The 18,984-nt window shown below is 45.9% G+C and overlaps 1 protein-coding gene across 4 annotated transcripts in view; it reads right to left on the bottom strand.

Moving 5' to 3' along the window:
- Nucleotides 1-10,942, bottom strand: part of DYRK1A (dual specificity tyrosine phosphorylation regulated kinase 1A) — a 149,914-nt gene extending 138,972 nt beyond the window's left edge. For 2 of the 4 annotated variants that reach the window (XM_039228657.1, XM_039228662.1), the window contains exon 1: nt 10,059-10,140. The gene's annotated coding sequence lies outside the window, so the exon portion shown is untranslated. Of the gene's footprint in view, nt 1-10,058; nt 10,141-10,781; nt 10,802-10,923 lie in introns of those variants that run through there. The other 2 variants (XM_039228685.1, XM_039228679.1) reach the window with 2 other exon arrangements.
- Between the last annotated feature and the right edge of the window lie 8,042 nt (nt 10,943-18,984).

Here is an 18,984-nt window from a genome sequence, read left to right as displayed (position 1 = left end):
TTTTATGGTGCTCCACACTTGGCTCTCCCAGCTCACTTGTACTTTTTACCTCTTATTCCTTCAAGCCTATACCCCTACAGAGAACGAGCCTACCTTCCAGGCCCTCCTAACTGTGTCATCTCCCTAACCCAGACCCGTCATGACTGCCCTGCGCAAACGCCTTCAATTGCCCCAAATCAAACGCCTCATAATATGTAAGACCCATCACTGTCATTTCTCAGCTGTCCCTATCCCTCCTCCAGCATATCTCTCGCTTGCTGTCTCTGTCTGTCTGACTCTCTCTCTCTCTTTCTCACACACACACACAGATACCTGGGCGCACGAATCTGTCATTCATTCTCCAGAGTCACCCCTCACTTCCCCTTCTACCACAGGTCACCCCCAGGACCACCTCCTGCAGACGGTCAATTCCCCAGGTTCCACCAGGGCTCTGCGCCCCCTCCTGAAGGCTTCTTGCTCAAACCCCCAGAATTCTTATTTCTATACATCCTTCTAGCCCTTCACATGTCAATACCTCTCCCTGTCTGCAGCCAGTCTCAACCATGGTAATGGTGCTACAGCTATGTCAACACTAACAGCACAGGGACCCAAACCTCACTCACCTCTGGAGTCAGAGCTCCTACCACCACAATGTGCATGCCTCATACAGAGGACAGTCAAACGTTTACTCAAATGAAGGGGGACAAGAATCCCCTTTTATAATTTATCAAAGCATTTATAATTACAAGCATCTACAAGTTATCCAAACATCCGTTTTTCATTCAACAGAACAATGAAATGCAGAGAAATCAGAAAATATTTTTAATTATAGGTCTGGCAGAGAATCAACATTTCATTTTTTAAAGTACAAAACTCAGAGTACAACTTAAGATGTTCAAACTCACTCATTAGAACAATGCAAATCCAAACAACTACACATCACACTCACCTATTAAACGGACAAAGATTCAAGACTCTGACAACACCAGCATTGGCGAGATCTGGAAAACTGAACTCTCAGACACTGCTGATGAAGTATAAATTGGTGCTACTTTTGAGAAGACACTTTGGCAAAACATATTCAAATGTGCGTATACTTGGTGAACCAGTAATTTCCCTTTGAAATGTAGACTCTATGGCTAATGTTCTAGAGAACACAGTTATATGTGTGCAGTGGATGTACACTGTAGCACTGTTTAAAACAAAAATACAAAAACAATTCAAATGTTCTTTAATGGAGACTGATTAAATTGGGGTACATCCGTAACACGGAATACTCTCTAACCGTTAAAAACAACAGGGAGATAGCGGCCAATAGGGGAATATGTCCAAGATACAGCAAGACACTTAAGATGCAAATCTGTGTGTTTAGCATGATCCCATTTGCTTTTAATTCCACAGACACTGTACACACACCCATCCATCACAGTGTCTATGCACTTTAAAAAAAATAAATAGGATCAAGGGTGTCTGGCTGGCTCACTCAGTGGAGTATGCAACTCTTGATCTTGGGAGTCATGAGTTCAAGTCTCACACTGGAGGCAGAATTTACTTTAAAAAATGCTAAATTTGAAAAAATAACAGGATCACACTGAACATACAGCTTTGGTAACACACACATATAATAACTGTTTATTATATACTACATATATATTACTATGTATATATAGATGCACATATATGCACAGGACATTTCTGGTAAGAAAACAACTACTACCTACAGAGCGTGAAGCGGGGGCAAGGGGGGATAAGACAGCATTCTATAGGGCTTGAGTTTGTTTTTAATCATGAGGACATTATTACTTGGTGATCTTTAAAAATTAAAATTCCCTAAGTCATCAGAACAATTCCTTATATGTTTGATACGGTATAGGACTGCTTAATGGGAATGATGAACACGGAGGAAAAAAAGCCTTCTACTCCCAAGAGTCACTCAATCGGGTGAGTCTTCAGCAAAAGTATCCACGGTTTCATTACCAACACTCCTACTGACAGGAGGCCAGAAGTCAGTCCAATACCACCAACCTCTGGCCACCAGAAAAGTCTCCAACAGCCTTTCCAGGACTTTACCACAAGCTGACATTTCTCAAAAACATGCCCTTCGTCTTGCTCCGGCAAGGGCACACGCGCTCTGCTCTTGCCTCCCCTTCCCACGAAGCACTCTTATTAGTGCAGGTGCTAATCTCCAATTTCCAAAATGACAGCCAGCTAATTCATAAAAATAAAGTGTTAACTTGATATGCAGATAAAAGACATTCCTCTGGGAATATTTCCACTTTAAATTAGGGAATTCAGCTCTTTGCTAAATCTAAAGGAATGAATTCGGCTGTGAGAAGAGCAGATTTTGGAAAAGATAGTAACTTGGGGACACCTACTTAGTTCCTTCTACGCATGCCCGACAGGCACCTACCATCTCCCCTCACACTGCAGGGCATGACCCTGTCCACTAGAGCACAGAGATAACACCTTATTTAAAACCTCAACTTCCCACCTTTAAATCTTCACTTGACTCCCTCGATTTGTTAAAAGGACAAGTAAGTGATCTAACTGTTCCCAACAATGAGCTCACACATAAAACACAACTATTTGAGAATAACCTGTATCCCTATAAAATCCCAATGCAGTTAGTACGGGTTCCTCTCCTGTGTTTGTATAAAGAACAAAGAACCAGGAGCCAGGAAAACATACACCAGCCCTAGAGACCAGCTTATTCTGGAGTACTGGTTAGTCATTAAGCTTCTTTACATCCATTTCCTTCTTTAAAATGAGGAAGATGAACTCTACGAATGTTTCTCAAAATGTTTCTACCATGGATTCTACCAGGATTACCTGGAGACCTAATTAAGAAAATAGATTCCTGGGGCACCTGGGCCCCTCAGTCCATTAAGCTTCGGAATCTTGATTCTGGCTCAGACAGTGATCTCACAGTTCATGGGATGGAGCCCCGCATCCGGCTCTGTGCTGACAGGGCGGAACCTGTTTAGGATTCTCTCTCCTCTCTCTGCCCCTCCCGTGCGCGTGCACTCGCTCTAAGAATAAATTCACGGACAGACAGGCAGATGGAAGGAAGGAACGAAGGAAGGAAGGAAGGAGATTCTGGAGCATCACCCCAAACCTAGAGAAAGAGCAGTACCTGAGCTTGGGCAACTCTCAACTCTGAAAAGTTCTCCAGAAGCCTGTTTGAAAACCGGTAGTCTCTCAGGTCTCCACTAGGTCTAATAATAACACTGTATAGTTCAAAGGAATCCTAGATCCTCTTTGTTCAAACCCACAGAAACTTAAGAGGAGCATAGTTGGGGAGTAAACGTATTTCTAAACATGACTGCTATCATCCTTACAACTTCAGGGACTCAAACATTTACTGAAAGCCTGACAAGACACAAGTGTTATCCCAGTACTGCTTGCTGAAGGTGTGAGTATGAAAACAGCACAGGGGCGCCTGCGGGGCTCAGTCGGCTAAGTGTCCAACTTCGGCTCAGGTCATGATCTCACGGTTCGTGGGTTCGAGCCCCACATCGGGCTCTGTGCTGACAACTAGCTCGGAGCCTGGAGCCTGCTTCGGATTCTGTGTCTCCCTCTCCTTCTGACCCTCCCCTGCTCACTCTGCCTCTCTCTCTCTCTCAGAAACAAAGAAAACTTTAAAAACAAAACAAAACCATAGCATAGAAATACATACTAGAAACTGCTAAAATAAAACCCAAAAGCTTAGATTCCAAATACCAGTTACATAAAATACAGCCACAGCAATCAAGAACCATGTTTCTATGAGAAAATAGTGTCGGTAAAATAATGTGCTATTAGAGCCAAAATTCCTTCACTACTAAAAGTTCAGCTACATTTTTTCTAATCTGACCATATATGTGTATACTGCAGATACTAACTAGTAATTTAAATTTGCACGCCACAGTTCAAAAGATTAATGACCAATATGGAAAATAAGTCATATTAATTAGTACAGTAAGTGGTCTTTTCAAGGCTTATTTCTGTATGTTTCTTCCAAAACATTTCAAAGTGTGACAGAAAATGCTTCCCAATCCCCCCATTCTCCTCTTCTTCAGCAGAAACAGACTTTCAACCAACCAGCTACCCTGCCAGGCACCATATATCCCAGCCTCCTTTGCAGCTAAATGTGGCCACCTGACCAAGTTTGGACCAACAGATGTGAACAAAAGTCATGTCATGCAACTTCCAGGTTCGTCTTTAAAAGGAGATGTGCTTTCCCCACATGTGCTCCCAGATGGTGGACATGGTGGGGAACGGTCTTCTACCACACAGAAAATGGGGTTTCCCTAAGCACAGGGAAGGAACCAAGGTCTCCTCTACCAGGCAGCCACTGTATTAGCCTTAAAATTACTTCCAGGAGAGAGAAATAAACTTGTTTAAGCTACTGTATTTAATCAGAACAAAGGCCCAAACTTGTATTCTAATTAATGCATATAAAAAGTTAAAACGTGTAACAAATATTAATAACTACTTACTAATTCAGTAAAGCTGAAACTCTAATTATAAATTCTTGGGTAACCCCACCACTGAAATTTCCTGCTACTGCACCGACTTGCGCTTAACTGGCATTTTACACTTTTGCAAAGCACCTCATTATGGTATCTCATTCCACAGTCTCAAACTCCTGGGCAGGGCAGCTGGCGCTGCGCACGTTTGGCATGTAAAACACTAAGGCTCAGAGAAGCTACTTTGCCCAAGATCGCACAGCTATGGAGTGGTACCAGGACAGGATTTGGCACACAGGATCCTCATTCCATCCTCTGTACACGCCTACATGTATCTACCCCTGCTGGACTGGAACGGGGATCAAAGAACTATTCTTGTCCAGGTGGACGTTACCATCTAATGGACAGAAGAGACAGACATTAAACAAGTAGAATGGTGAACATGTATGAATAATTCTACATGCATCTGCAATAAGAGCTATTAAAAAAAAAAAAAAAAGAGTCCTCTAAGAATGCACAGCCAAGGAACCCGACCTACACTGGGGTTTGGGGGAAAGCCTCTCTGAAGGAGCAGCATCTACCCTGGGACCATAACCATGAGTCTGAATGGAGAGGAGAACAAGGAGGGAGAAGAGAGAGGAGAAGGCTCTTAAGAAATGCGTATGTGTTGCCCCAAACCTCGCAAGAGCCCTACGGGAAGCTCCCTGAGCCCCATGTTCCGGAGGGGGAACCAACTCCTAGCAAAACCCCACGGGTGCTGAGCGCGGCAGGCCCTGCGAAGCCTCGGAGCCCCCGCACAGCACCATGTCAGGCCTGCCCTCCTACCGCAGTAGCTCGCTGCCTCAAAGGCCATCTGTAACTAGACCTTATCCACACCTCGGATGGTGTCAGAGCATCTCCTTCCCAAGATGTATATACCAGGATGCGAACCCTAACCACAAATATCCATAAAACTTAAAAAAAAAAAAAAAATCAACTCTTGTCATTGGAAATTTGATATACTTAGAAAAAATAACAGGGTTATTTAATGAACAGGGATGTTATGTAAAATAAAGAGGATGCTGAAAACCAGATTCGTTCCATGTTAAACCAGTTCCCTAAGCTCCTCCCCGCTGATTTACACAGGCACTTTAATTAGGGGAACAGAAAATATAGGAAACAATTCAAGAGTAAAAAAACATTTTAAGCTACCATGCACCATCTACTACATATGAGCATATGTCCCTCAAACAAACAAAAATAAGTATCTTGTCAAAACTTTAGTAGTACTAGAAACTTTTCAAAATCCCCTTCTAGGGGCGCATGGGTGGCTCAGTCAGTCAAGCGTCCTACTTCGGCTCAAGCCTTAAGCTCACAGTTTGTGAGTTCCAGGTGGGCATTGGGCTCTGTGCTGACAGCTCTGAGCCTGGAGCTGCTTCAGACTCTGTGTCTCCCTTTCTCTCTGCCCCTCCCCCACTTACGCTCCAAGTATCTTTCTCAAGAAATGGATAAACATTTAAAAAGATTTTTTAAAATAAAATAAAATAAAACCCCCTTCTAGAACAGAGGTGCATAGCTCTGGCAGAAGAATCAATTGTCAAAAAGCCCAAGTGGTTCTACATTAGCACAAACTATGCCTATGAGGAACCACATCATTTTAGATATTCAAGGTACTGTAAGCTATTAACTCCAAAAGAAAACTTTAACTCATTATACAACTCTGAAAGTAGGATTTCAAAGCAAAAGCGTAACTTCTGAAAAATGTTTAGCTGGCCTATACAATACTTCCAAACCATGTTGTTTTCATACACTAAAAAATGAAATTAAAGCTGCCTATAGCCACTATGTTAGGAAACAAGACTTGTCTTTAATTACCTAATACGGGCCTTTGATTAATTATTTTTGTCCTGTGAAGCCAACATTTCATTTTCACATAGCCAGCAATAAACTTTATAGCTCTAGCTTAACACTACAGGCAAGATTTCAAAAAATGTATTCATTTAGGGGCAACTGAGGAGTTTTAGGTAACTTGAAATAATTTGATGATTTTTTTTCCCAATTAAACAAAAACTTTAGCCTCCCAAAATATTTAATCAAAACTGTGTAAGGTATGGATTAGGAATTACAATCTCTCTAGCCATCAACACACTGCCCAACGTTTAAGATAATATATGGTAATAAGTCTTTTTAAAGGCATAGGGGCACCTGGGTGGCTCAGTCGGTTAGGCACCCAACTTCAGCTCAGGTCATGATCTCGTGGCTCAGGGTTTGAGCCCCACGTCCATCTCTGTGCTGACAGCTCAGCACAGAGGATTCTATGTCTCCCCCTCTCGCTGCCCCTCCCCTGCTCATGTTTTGTCTCTTCTCGGTCTCTGAAAAATAAATGCTAAAAAAAAAAAATTTTTTTTAAGGCTTAATCACTAAGTATACTCAGGTCCCACAATACATTTTGACAAGGCCAAATGTGTTAGCACCAAGTTTCAGGTGACCATGTTTGATAACTTCAAGTAACATCTTTACTTGTAAACAGAAAACAGGTACAACTATCAAAACACTCAACAGAATGTAGACAGTCTTCCCTCACAGCTGAAATTACCGATAAGGAATACAACAAAATTGTAAGAGCAACAAATTTTGTGTTAAGTGCTACGTTCTTTATAAAGAATCTTCCTGGAAGTTTCTGCGTTTTGCTCAGTTTAAAGGGTTATTTTTTTTCTTCTTGGGGCAATGAGAGAAATTGCTTGGGGGTGTGGGTGTAGGAAATGTGAAAGTTCTTTGAAGTGAGAGAGAAGCTAATTCTGAAGCACAAAGATTGACACCTTTATCACAAATACCAAGAAAGTCAAAAATGAAGCCTCCTGTTAAACTTACTTTTACTAAGGCAATTCCCTGTGCACTCATAATAAAGTTCCTTCTCCCTAAAGTTTCTTCCCTAGATACTTGCCAACCATAAACACGCATGTAAAAACATCCCTAGGAATCTAACTAGGTAAGCGGTTCTTATTAAAAAAGAAAAAAAGTTTTCAAGTAGTACCCAAAATTCGATACAAATTAGCATATTCGTTCTCTGTTTAGTTTCAAAACAAAATGCAAAACAAAGGTCCTTCTATAGCTTCTGTTCTAAGTCATCCTCAACTTTGCTTCTGCAGATAAATATTCACAGCACTATAAAAACCTACGTATGTGAATTCTCTAAATACCAGCTGCTGCACCTACAACTTGCTACCTCCCCTTAAGTTATCAACACATTAACTCTCCATAAATTGAAACAGGACAATCATCTGACAATATTCCAGGAGGGGAAAATATCCTAACCAAGGGTCTTTCTTTTACTATCCACATTTCCAAATAAGACATTGCATTAAAATGGAGTATTTTCATTTATTTTGAACCTCAGTTCCCCTAAAACACTGGACTAACTGGTTAATTTTTGAATCCCAGCACACAGTAATTCTGTGTCTCTCTTAAGTTTCTAATAAGTCCCACCAATATGTCTTTAAAATGTTAAAGAATCTATGTTATACCTAAACTCCAAATTCCTTTTAACAAAGATCCCACCAGCTCATTCAGTCCATTTCCCACCCCTACCAATAATGATCATCCATTCCTTCAAGTCTATTCCTTCAAATCAAAATCTTTTTCAGATTTTTAAAGTGTGCCTTCACCTTACACAGGGGTGACCCTAGTATAATGAATTTCTGAGCTTATGCCTCTTATGAACGTTTTATCCTGTCTTACAGAACTTGGTACACATATTACCAGGAGTCCTGAACTTTCTGATGAGGTTGGAAGTGTGAAAGAATTTGGACAGCCAGCATAAGCACAGGGCCTATTTCAAGGCAAATCCTCCAAAAGTACCAGGGTACTGGAGTGTAAGTCATGTGTATATTAAAAACCTTAACCGTAACCGAATAAACTTCTTTCTTAACTGCTGTTTCTTTGAAATGAACTTCTAGTCTAACATTTATAGTCTGTCTGAAGATAATGTTTCTCTCAAGGTATCTAGACAATCAAAACGTGACAAATTTAAGAAAACAAAAATTAAAGGTAATTCCACTGAATTATTAGAACTCCCCAAAATCAAATTAAATACACCCATCCTTAAACGTGTTGTATATGTTAGGTACAAGGGGTTACAAGGGAAATCTAATTACTCAAAGATTTGCAAATTCCTAAAAATAACTTTACACAAAACTTTCTCATGACTCATCAATACTTAAATGATGCCTACCCTTAGTTAAAATTAAGTGTGAACAACAAAACGCACCAAAAAATATTTAATTCCTTCCATTCAATAAGTGCCTCCGTAGTTTGGGGCGGGGGAGGAGGGTGGAGAACGGACAAGTTTCAGTTCGAGGGTCTCCTCTGTGTCTTTCCACTTCCACAAACGACAAACTTAACTCCATGCTCCACACTGTCGGGGGCACAATCTCTGGGTTAGAACCCCCGAGTCATTACACACAGATCACTCCAAAATTTGCCAGTGTTTAATAACAATCGGTTATAACCTAGTGATTACGAGCCCAGGCTGGCTCCAGACTTCTGGCTCCTGGAGTCCCAGCTGTATGACCTTGGTTGAGTCACAGCTCAGTATTCTCATCTGTGAAACGGATTAACAATTCCTACCGGTAGGAAAAGCGAGTTCATATATGTAAAGCCCTGAGAATACCGCCTGGCACTCTTCGTCCTGATCTTTAAAAAAATCCGTGTGAAAACAATACTACACGGTGTCTTTTCTACCAACTTGGGCGGAATTCAAAAACCAAATGGTGCTGGCATTCAAGTGCTGCACCTAAATTACAAGGTCCATATAATCTAGGGTTGGACGAAAAAGCAGAGGGCATTCGTCAGAATCACTCACTAATTTTGCCATTTTTCACTATTTCCGACTAGGGAGGGGCCTTCCGCGAGGTGTTAAATTCAGCAGCTTTGGTGGATCTAGGCGAGAGCTGGTCTGTGCCCGTAAATAGACTTGTGAAGTTTTGTTGCAATAGCCAGGTTATCAATTATAATTTACGCATTCTCAACCACCAGCTCCTCCGGCTGCTGAGCAGGTCATCACTCCACCTCGAGTGGCCGGGATCGCTTGCACTCCCTGCACAACTTCGGAGCACGCCGAGTGCCCTCGCTCCGGCACACACCCCACAGGGCCGCCGAGGGACCCGGCTCCCGACCTTCCCCGGCGCCTCGCCCAGCAGCCAGCCCCATTTTCTTAACCCGTGCATTGTCCTTGCGGAGAACCCCGGCGGATCCCACACTGGTGGGGACCGAGAGGAGGGACGAGGGAGGAGCTGGGGAAGAGGATGAGGAGGAAGAGGAGGAGGAGGAGGAGGAGGAAGACAACCTCCTCCCCCCCGCTCGGGCGACCAGTGAAGGTCTGGCGCTTTCTCCGGCCCCCAGGCCCCGGCTCCCGGGAGGCCGCGGCCCCGGCTCCCACCCTCCGCAACTTTCCCTCCGCTCGCACCCGCCTCTCCTCCGGGACCGGGCCTGTCGGGCTCCCTCCCCCGGCGGCCGGCCCCGGGCCGCGGCGCCTCCTCCTAAAATGGCAGGTCCCTCCCTCCGCCCGGCCGGCCTCGGCGCGGGCCCGGCTGCAGGCCGCGGGGGGAGCCGGGCGCCGGGCCGGGCGGGGCCGCGGCCGGGCCGGACACTCACCGGGACGATGGCGGGGCGCTCGCGCCGCTCCCTCCGGTGAGTCTCAGCCTCGGGCTCCCGCCGCTGCGCTCCCGCCGCGGCCTCCGCAGCCAGCGCCGCCCCGGCCGCTTCTCTCCGCCCCCGGCGCTCCCGGCTCCGCGGCCGAGCCGCAGCCTCCTCAGTCTCTCTCCGGCTCCGCGGTTCCAGCGGCGCCCGGGGCCGGGGGAGGCGACAGCCCCCTCCCCGGCAAATACCGCAGTCCCCGGACCCCGACTCCCGGCGGCGGGGCCGCGCGGCCCGGCCCGGCGCGGAGGGCGGCGGCGGCGGCGAGGCCGGGCGCCGAGTCGCGGCCGCTCCCGGCGGCTTCTTCCCGAGGAGGATTTTGTAAATCTCACAAAATGGCGCGCGCTCCAAACCTGCGCAGCGAGAAGCGCCGGGGCCCGAGCGGCGGCGGCGGCGGCGGCGGCGGCGGCGGCGGCGGCTCCTCCGCCAGGAGAGCCCGAACCGCCCGCCCCCGAGTCCCCGCACAGACAGACAGACACACACACACACTCACACACACACGCACGCACACTCGCCCTCGCACACGCTCACTCACACACACTCTCACACTCACACCGGTCCCGCCCGCTCGCCGGCGGCGGCAGCGGCACCAACAGCAGCAGCAGGAACAGCAGCAGCAGAAGCGGCGGCGGCGGCGGCGCCCGCACCCCCCGCTCGAGGTGTCCGCTCCCTGAGCCCGACCTGGGCCGCGATCAGCAGCAGCGACGGCAGCAGTCTCCCCGGATCCCCCCGCCGCTCTTGCCGCCGCCACCCCCGCCTCACTCCAATGGGGCTTTTTATTATTATTCGGGCGGGAAGCGAAAGGGTTTAAAAAAAAACCAACCAACAAAATGGCGACGGACCGACCCGGTCGCTATAGCAACTGTCAATCAAAACGCAAAACCCCGGCTGACGTGCTGACGTCCTCCTCCCGCCCCCCGGCCCCGAGCCGGCGGGCGGGGCCTGTTGCTCGGGCAACGGCAGATTCCGTTCCCTCCTTTCCCTCTCCCCCTCTGTCCCCAACCAACCACCCAACCCCCTCAGGTCACGTGAAGGATAAATTCGGAGCTCGGGCCCGCTACGAGTGTCAGAGGAGGGCGCGTGATTCGCTCGGGGGAGGGGAGAGGAGGGGGACGGCCGGGCCGAGGGAGGGAAGGGAAGGGGAAGGAAGGGAAGGGAAGGGGGGCGAGGCGGCGGCGCGGCCTGTGCGCGAGCGCCCGCCCCCTCCCCGGCCTCCGGGCCGCGCCCCGCCCCGCGCCCGCGCCGACTGCGGCCCGGGGAGCGCGCGCGGCCTCCGCGCCGCCGCCCCCGGAGCCCCGCGCTTCCGCGTCGTGCGACCGCAGCCCCGCCCGCGCCGGGGCGGGGGAGGGGGCCGGGCTCTGCGGCCGCGCGGGGACCCGGGAAGCCCACCCCCTCGCGCCCGGGCCCGGGGCTCTCACCTTCATCCCCGGGGAGCGCGCCGGCCGCGGGAGGGCGGCCCGGGTGCGCACGGCCGCGCGTTTTAACCGTTCTTCGAAGGGCTCGCGTGCCCCCCTCGCCGGAAAATGCCCACGGAGGCCGCGGCGGGGGTGGGGAGGAGGCCGCCTCCGCGTTTCAGACATCTCAGGAATTCCGGACGCTTCGCCCGAATCCGGGATGCCCCTGCGGCTGACACCTTGATTAAATCCTGCCTCTCGATTTTTGCGGCAACCAATGCCAGCGATCAGACATTATGCACGGAGCCATCATAACTTTTTTAGGCTGTGCACGCTCTGCCAGGCTTCCCCACCTATTTCAAAGCCTCCCTCCCCACCTTTCTGGGAGCAGCCTTTCCGCCTCGACCGGAATGCCTCTAACGTTCCTCTTCTTGAGCTATTACTGTATCCTACTTGCCCCAGTCCCTGTTTTTCTGTTTGATGCACCATCTCAGCTTCCCGATTCTTAACTCGCCCACCTCTCTTTAGTAATATTCTGGCTCTCGTTTATTTTTTTTTTTTGTTTGTTTTATCCTTTCTGCCTGCCTGATATCGCTAGGTGTGCTTGCCAGGCATTAAAATCTAGGTATGCTAGTAGCCATGCTGTGCTGGCTACTTTGTAATTAGCGGACAGCCACTGGCTAAAAATTATATTCTGTACCGATGCTAATAAAATGGCACTTTAAAAGGTTGCGCTAAAAAGGACGATACAGATGTTATTTTACACCATGTCACGAACGTATTGATTTCTAAGCTTATTTTCCCATCATATAATAGTGTTCCCTACCAGTTTTTTCTTAAGCTGTTCACAAGTACATTAGCAACAGATATGATCTTGTTGATGTACAGGAAGGCCCCACGATGAGTACTGGTCCCTATCCTATGTGACTCCAGGAAAGACACTTGCTTCCAATGATTTACAACAAATGTTTCCCTCCTACACTTATCAGAACATTGGTATAAGGCAACAATTCAAATTAGCACAGGCCCTGAAAAAAATCAGACTAAACCTAAAACAAATCAGCTAAAAAGTACTCAGGCAAATAGCTAACTTCACAGGCTGACTCTCCATGTTAGCAAAAGTTCTTTTGGGGGGCACCTAGGTGGCTCAGTTGGTTAAGCCTCAGACTCTTGATCAGTCTGCTCAGGTCATGAGCTCAGGGTTCTTGGGTTGGAGACCCACTTCCTCCTAGGGCAGAGCCTGGTTGGGATTCTCTCTGCCCCAGTTCCCCCCCAAAATAAATAATTTTTTTAAGTTGTTTTGGATTGCTGCCCCTCAAAATTGTCCCCCACCCAATGCAATAAAATCCGCATTCAACATGGTTTTTTTTTATTCATTTCTGAGAGAGAGAGAGTGTGTGTGTGAGTGGGGGTGGGGGGTGGTCAGAGAGAGAGGAAGACACAGAATCTGAAACAGGCTCCAGGCTCTGAGCTGGCTGTCAGCACAGAGCCCGACACAGGGCTCGGACCCACAAACCGTGAGATCATGACCTGGAAGCTTAACCAACTGAGCCACCCAGGCGCCCCATCAACTTCACTGTTTTTGAAGGAAGTAGCCAAGGATGTCCCTATTGAGGTGAGAGATACTACTTTGACTGCTCCCAAGCTCACACTTTCACAACCAACTCCTTCCTCTGCTGGCTCCTCTTCTCCCTGCTCTCCACCCCCCACCCCCACTCACCAGTTTCACTTCTCTCAGAACACTTAAGCATTTGCAACCGGTAACACCATATTTGAGTCAAATTTTTGTTGCTGGCGATGAAGGAGACTTGCATAATTAAACTTCTAGGTAACCTGGAAAAATGTATGACAATGTCTGAGGCAATGTGCCCTTGTCTGCAGTCAAATCAGTCTGGAAGATCAGGTTGAGGCAGAATCTTGAGCTAATAAGCATGAATAACGGAAGTCATTGATGGTCTTCATAGCTAGAAGGCTGTATCCCTCCTCCCCAACACCCCCACCCCCAGCGTGACAGCCTTACACAACATTGATCAAGAACTATGGTGTCCAGGGTGGAGTACCTGTAAATTGTACTGGCTCCGAACAAGTGAACACAGGTAGGAAGGACTCTGGTGGAAATGCCAGTTCAGGGTTGACCAGGTTCATCAATGTCATCTGCGACTTCTCCCTAGCAGACTCAGTGGCAGATGCGTCTAATCATAGAAGCGAACCTCGAAGAGCAAAGACCCTCCCATCTCAACTCACAATGAGTAACACCCTCCATTTACCCAGTATATCCTGGGATATCTCTAACCTCGTAGCAACATTACATCCCCATTATACAGATGAGAAGATAAGTCCTGAGTAATTCAAATTATTTTCCCAAGGTCGTACCAGCAATACATGGTAAAACCAAAACTGAAACCCAGGTGTCATTGCAAAGCCCATGTTCTTTCCACGCCAAGATGGTTCAACAGTATTTGGAGATTGGGGTTCTTACCAGAGGTAATAAGTGTAACCCCTAATCAAATATGACTTATGTTCTTTTAGAAAGGGGAAATTTGGACAAAGAAACACACACACAGGGAAAACGAAGGGAAATACCTTTTGCAAGCCAAGCAACATCTGCCAGAAACTGAAAGACAAGTTTGCAACAGATTATTGCTCCCAGCCTTTAGAAGGAACCAGCCTCCTGACACCCAAATTTTGGAGTGATAGCCTCCAGAACTGTCAGGCAGTAAACTTCTGTCAAGCCACCTTTGTGGTGCTTTGTTTTGGCAAACCTAGCAAACTAATTCGCAGATCCGAGCCAAGATGCGCAGATTTTTGTTTGTTTCCACCTGTGTTAATGACCCATCTTGGTGGTGCATATACTAAGCCTAGAAGGTCAGTCACTGGAACTCTGCCAGGAATTATAACCCAAACTTTCCAAATATTCCTCTCTCTGCCCCTCATACCAGATGAGAAGGTGAACAATTGACAGTGTATCCTGGCACAGTGGTGCCGGCTAGAATCTGACACCCATGCTCTTCTTATAGATTTCTGAAGGAAGGTCCTTGATTGATCCCTTTAGACAAGTTTACTGTTTGTTCCGAATTTAATGCTAATTCTTGTATATAAAACATTAAAGACAAACAAAATAAGACAAGATACAGGCATTATTTAAGCTGACAATGGTAGTATGTTATGAACCAAGAAGTAAATACTGTTGACCCTCGATTAACACAGAGTTAGGGATGCTGACACCCCCTTCCCCATTACAGTGAATGTTTGACTCTCCCAAAATGTAACTCTTAAGAGTCTACTGTTGATCAGAAGCCTTACCAATAACATAAACATACGATAACACGTATTTTGTATGTCATGTGTATTATATACTGTATTCCTACAATGAAGTAAGCTAGAGAAAGAAAATTGTTTTTATTATTTTTTGATTTTTTAAAAGATTATTAGAGCCTCTCCCTTTTTTTTAAATTTTGTTAATGTTCATTTATTTTTGAAGGAGAGAGAAACAGAGCGTGAGGGAGGAGGGACAGAGAGAGAGGGAGACACAGAATCTGAAGCAGGCTCCAGGCTCTGAGCTGTCAGCACAGAGCCCAACGTGGGGCTTGAACCCACAAGTGGCCAGGTCATGACCTGGGCCTAAGTTGGACACTTAACCGACTGAGCCACCCAGGTGCCACAAGAAAACTGTTTTTAAAAATCACAAGATGGGGGGGCGCCTGGGTGGCTCAGTCGGTTAAGCGTCCGACTTTGGCTCAGGTCATGATTTCATGGTTTGTGGGTTTGAGCCCCACATTGGGCTCTGTGCTGACTGCTACTCAGAGCCTGGAGCCTGCTTCAGATTCTGTGTCTCCCTCTCTGTCTGACCCTCCCCTGCTCATGCTCTCTCTCTCTCTCTCTCTCAGAAATAAATAAAACATTTAAAAAATAAAAAAAATAATAAAAAATAAAAATCACAAGAGGGGCGCCTGGGTGGCTTAGTCAGTTAAGCATCCGACTTCAGCTCAGGTTATGATCTCAAGGCTTGTGGGTTCAAACCCCACATCGGGCTCTGTACTGACAGCTTGACGCATGGAGCCTGCTTCAGATTCTGTGTCTCCCTCTCTCTCTGCCCCTCCCCTGCTTGTGCTCTGTCTCTCTCTCTCTCTCTCTCAAAAATAAATAAAAATTAAAATATTTTTTAATCACAAGAGAAAATACATTTATCTGTAATACTGTATTTATTGATAAATACTGTATTTATAAAAAAAAAAAAAAAAACACAACCAAGGGGACCGTGCAGTTCAGACCTATGTTGTTTGAGGATTAACTACTCAGTTCTCTAAGCCTGAGATGCAAAAAAAAAAGTAATATATGGTCATTGCAAACAGTTTTACAGTATGGAAAACAATAAAGAGGTACAGATTATTCATAGATATCATGAGATAAATCTTATTAATATCTTCATATTGACATATACCCTCCCAGAGTTTCTTAGGCAGCATGAATGCATACACACACACATAGGACGCCTATAGGTACATTTTATGCCTCTCTCACTTACAATTAACGTTATGAACATATTTTTCTGTTCATCAAATAAAATTTAGGTATTCATTTCAACAGCTGCAAATATTCTATCAGTTGAGTGGGCCATAATTCATTTAACTGCTCCCTTATTGTTTAAGGAGGTTTTCCCTTTTTCTATTATAAATAAAGCACAATAGGGGCGCCTGGGCGACTCCGTAGGTTCAACATTCAACTCTTGGTTTCAGCACAGGTCATGATCTCACGTTTTGTGAGTTCAAGCCCCACATAGATGCTTGGGATTCTCACCCTCTCCCTCTCTCTGTCCCTTCTCTCTCTCTCTAAATAAACATTTAAAATAAGTAAATAAGTAAAGCTGCATAAACATCGCATAAATACGTTTTACGCACCTGTCCAGCTATTACATAGGGTAAGCTAAGGGTATGTATTTTTAAATGTTATTATTTATTTTTAGGAGAGAGACAGAGTGAGAGAGGGGGAGGGGCAGAGAGAGAGGAAGACACAGAATCGGAAGCAGGCTCCAGGCTATCAGCACAGAGCCCGATATGGGGCTCAAACCCACAAACCGTGAGATTATGACGTGAGCCAAAGTTAGACGCTTAACCGATTGAGCCACCCAGGCGCCCCTAAGGGTATGTTTTTTTTTTTTTTTTTTAATGTTTTATTTATTTCTAGGAGAGAGGGAGAGAGACAGCGCGAGCAGGGGAGGGTCAGAGAGAGAGGGAGTCACAGACTGAAACAGGCTCCAGGCTCTGAGCTGGCAGTCAGCACACAGCCCGACGCGGGGCTCGAACCCACGAACCGCGAGATCATGACCTAAGCGAAAGTCGGACGCTTAACCGACTAAGCCACCGAGGCGCCCCATAAGGGTATGTATTTTTAAAAAGCTTTGATTCCAGGGCGACTGGGTGGCTCAGTCGATTAAGTGTCCAACTTCGGCTCAGGTCGTGATCTCACTGCTCGTGGGTTCCAGCCCCGCATCGGGCTCTGTGCTGACAGCTTGGAGCCTGGAGCTGCTTCCGATTCTGTGTCTCTGTCTCTTTTTTTTTGCCCCTCCTCCACTCATGCTCTCTCTCTCTCTCTTTTTTCTCTCTCTCTCTCTCAAAAATAAAGAATAAACATTAAAAAAATAAAGAGCTTTGATTCCTATTGCCAAATATCCCTCAGAAGTGATTTCACCAATGTGCAGTCGTAAAAGTAGTATGCGAGAATGACTTTTTCCCGCGCTCTATCACTCTCTTGCTTTAATTTGCATTTCTTTGACTATTTAATGTCTTCTGTCTTTTATATGTTTATTGGCCATTTATGCCCTGCCTGTATATATATTCTGTGCTCTTCTGGGAGAGAGGTGGGATTTTATTGATTCTATTGTTTTAATTCTAATTCTTTTTAATTTTATTTTTTTTTAAATTTTACTGCAAAAAAGGGAAAAAGAGGGAACAAAGAAAAGAAAATTGGAAGGCTACCTGTAGTTGTGAGGTTAGTGTGCACTATCAGCACCAGATGCCCATCATCCTGATCTATGTGTGGCCATCTCTGCTCCTAAGTATCTCCCCGGGGGATCTAACCCCGACTTTCTCCCCGCCTCGGCCTCTACCCTCGCCCTCCTACCTCCTCTGGATGAGACACGTGACCAAGTGCTCTGCCTCCATTCTCCTAGCATCACGAGGTTGCTTACAAGGTCCCTTGACGCCAAGTGTGGATCTAATGGTGCCATCTTTAAGGAGGAGGACAATATTCATTACTTTCCTATCCTGTAAGGATGTTTACCGCATAGTTAACATTTTATTTTCCTGTAACATCAAGATAAAGGCTAAGTAGAAAATGTGAATGGTTAAATAGAAAATGTAATCTCATATATTTTGCACTTTTTGGGAATAGCTTGAAACAGTATTTTTTAAATTTTTCAAATGTTTATTTATATTTGAAAGACGGGGGGAGAGAGAGAGAGAGAGTGTATGAGTTGGGGAGGGGCAGAGAGAGAAAGCTGGAGACAGAATCGGAAGCAGGCTCCAGGCTCCGAGCTGTCAGCACAGCTCGAACCCACAAACTGTGAGATCATGACCTGAACCAAAATCGGAAGCCCAACCGACTGAGCCACCCAGGCGCCCCTGAAAGAGTATTTTGCAACGTTTTGGCAAGACTTGAAAAGGTATACACTTTAATATATTGATTCATAGGTATATAATAGCTTCCTCAAAATTAACAGGTTGGGAGAAAAAGTCCTAATGAAACTGAAAAACAATTAAGTACACGGAATTAAAAATTAGGTAGAAGACACAGACATCACAAAGGTCACTTACTTCAACGCTTCATTAGCTCAACAGTTCTTGAGTTTGGGATTATTTTCTTGGCTTTTTAACGTAGGTATGTAATGGAATCATTTAATATTCCTACAGCATTTGTTGATATGTGCATTTCCTGCTGCGGTCTTCAACATTTTTGCTATTTTGCTTCGATCTAATTCAAAAGGCGTTTGTGATTGTAGCAGTGGGGTCATTCTATTGCATTTGCATGCCTGTTTCTTAACGAGCAGTGTGGGATCCTACACTTTCAGCCTTGCATCCACTACCACCACATCTGGTTCACCATAAATACAATTTCGTTTTGTATTTTTTAAATGAATGATAGGCTCCAGCCATTTGCTTCCTTTTTTCTTCCATCCTATCTGACATTTTAGGCCATCATAAATTTAGGGGAAACTGTCCAGTGATTTGTACAGAAGCAGGAAATGTTCTCTTCTGATCTTAAAATGGATGGAATTTCTCCAGCACAAGAAGCAAGATTGTTACAGTCAGCAAAGCCAGCAGAAGAAAATTCCACGGAAGAGATACAGTGCTGTTTGCTGTTTGTGATTACCCCGTAGCTGGTTAGTTCTCCCACTGCAGTGTTTCTCAAACTAGTGCTTGTGCATGGTCTGCAGTTCACCCCAGGCATCTCCAGTTTGAGAAACAATAAATTCGGACATTCTCGGTGGGCAG

Source organism: Hyaena hyaena, unplaced genomic scaffold (genome assembly GCF_003009895.1).
Source record: "Hyaena hyaena isolate Hyena2069 unplaced genomic scaffold, ASM300989v1 scaffold_2, whole genome shotgun sequence".
Taxonomy (NCBI): domain Eukaryota; kingdom Metazoa; phylum Chordata; class Mammalia; order Carnivora; family Hyaenidae; genus Hyaena; species Hyaena hyaena.
The sequence above is the reverse complement of the archived record's forward strand: the minus strand, read 5'-3'. Positions and strand labels throughout refer to the sequence as shown.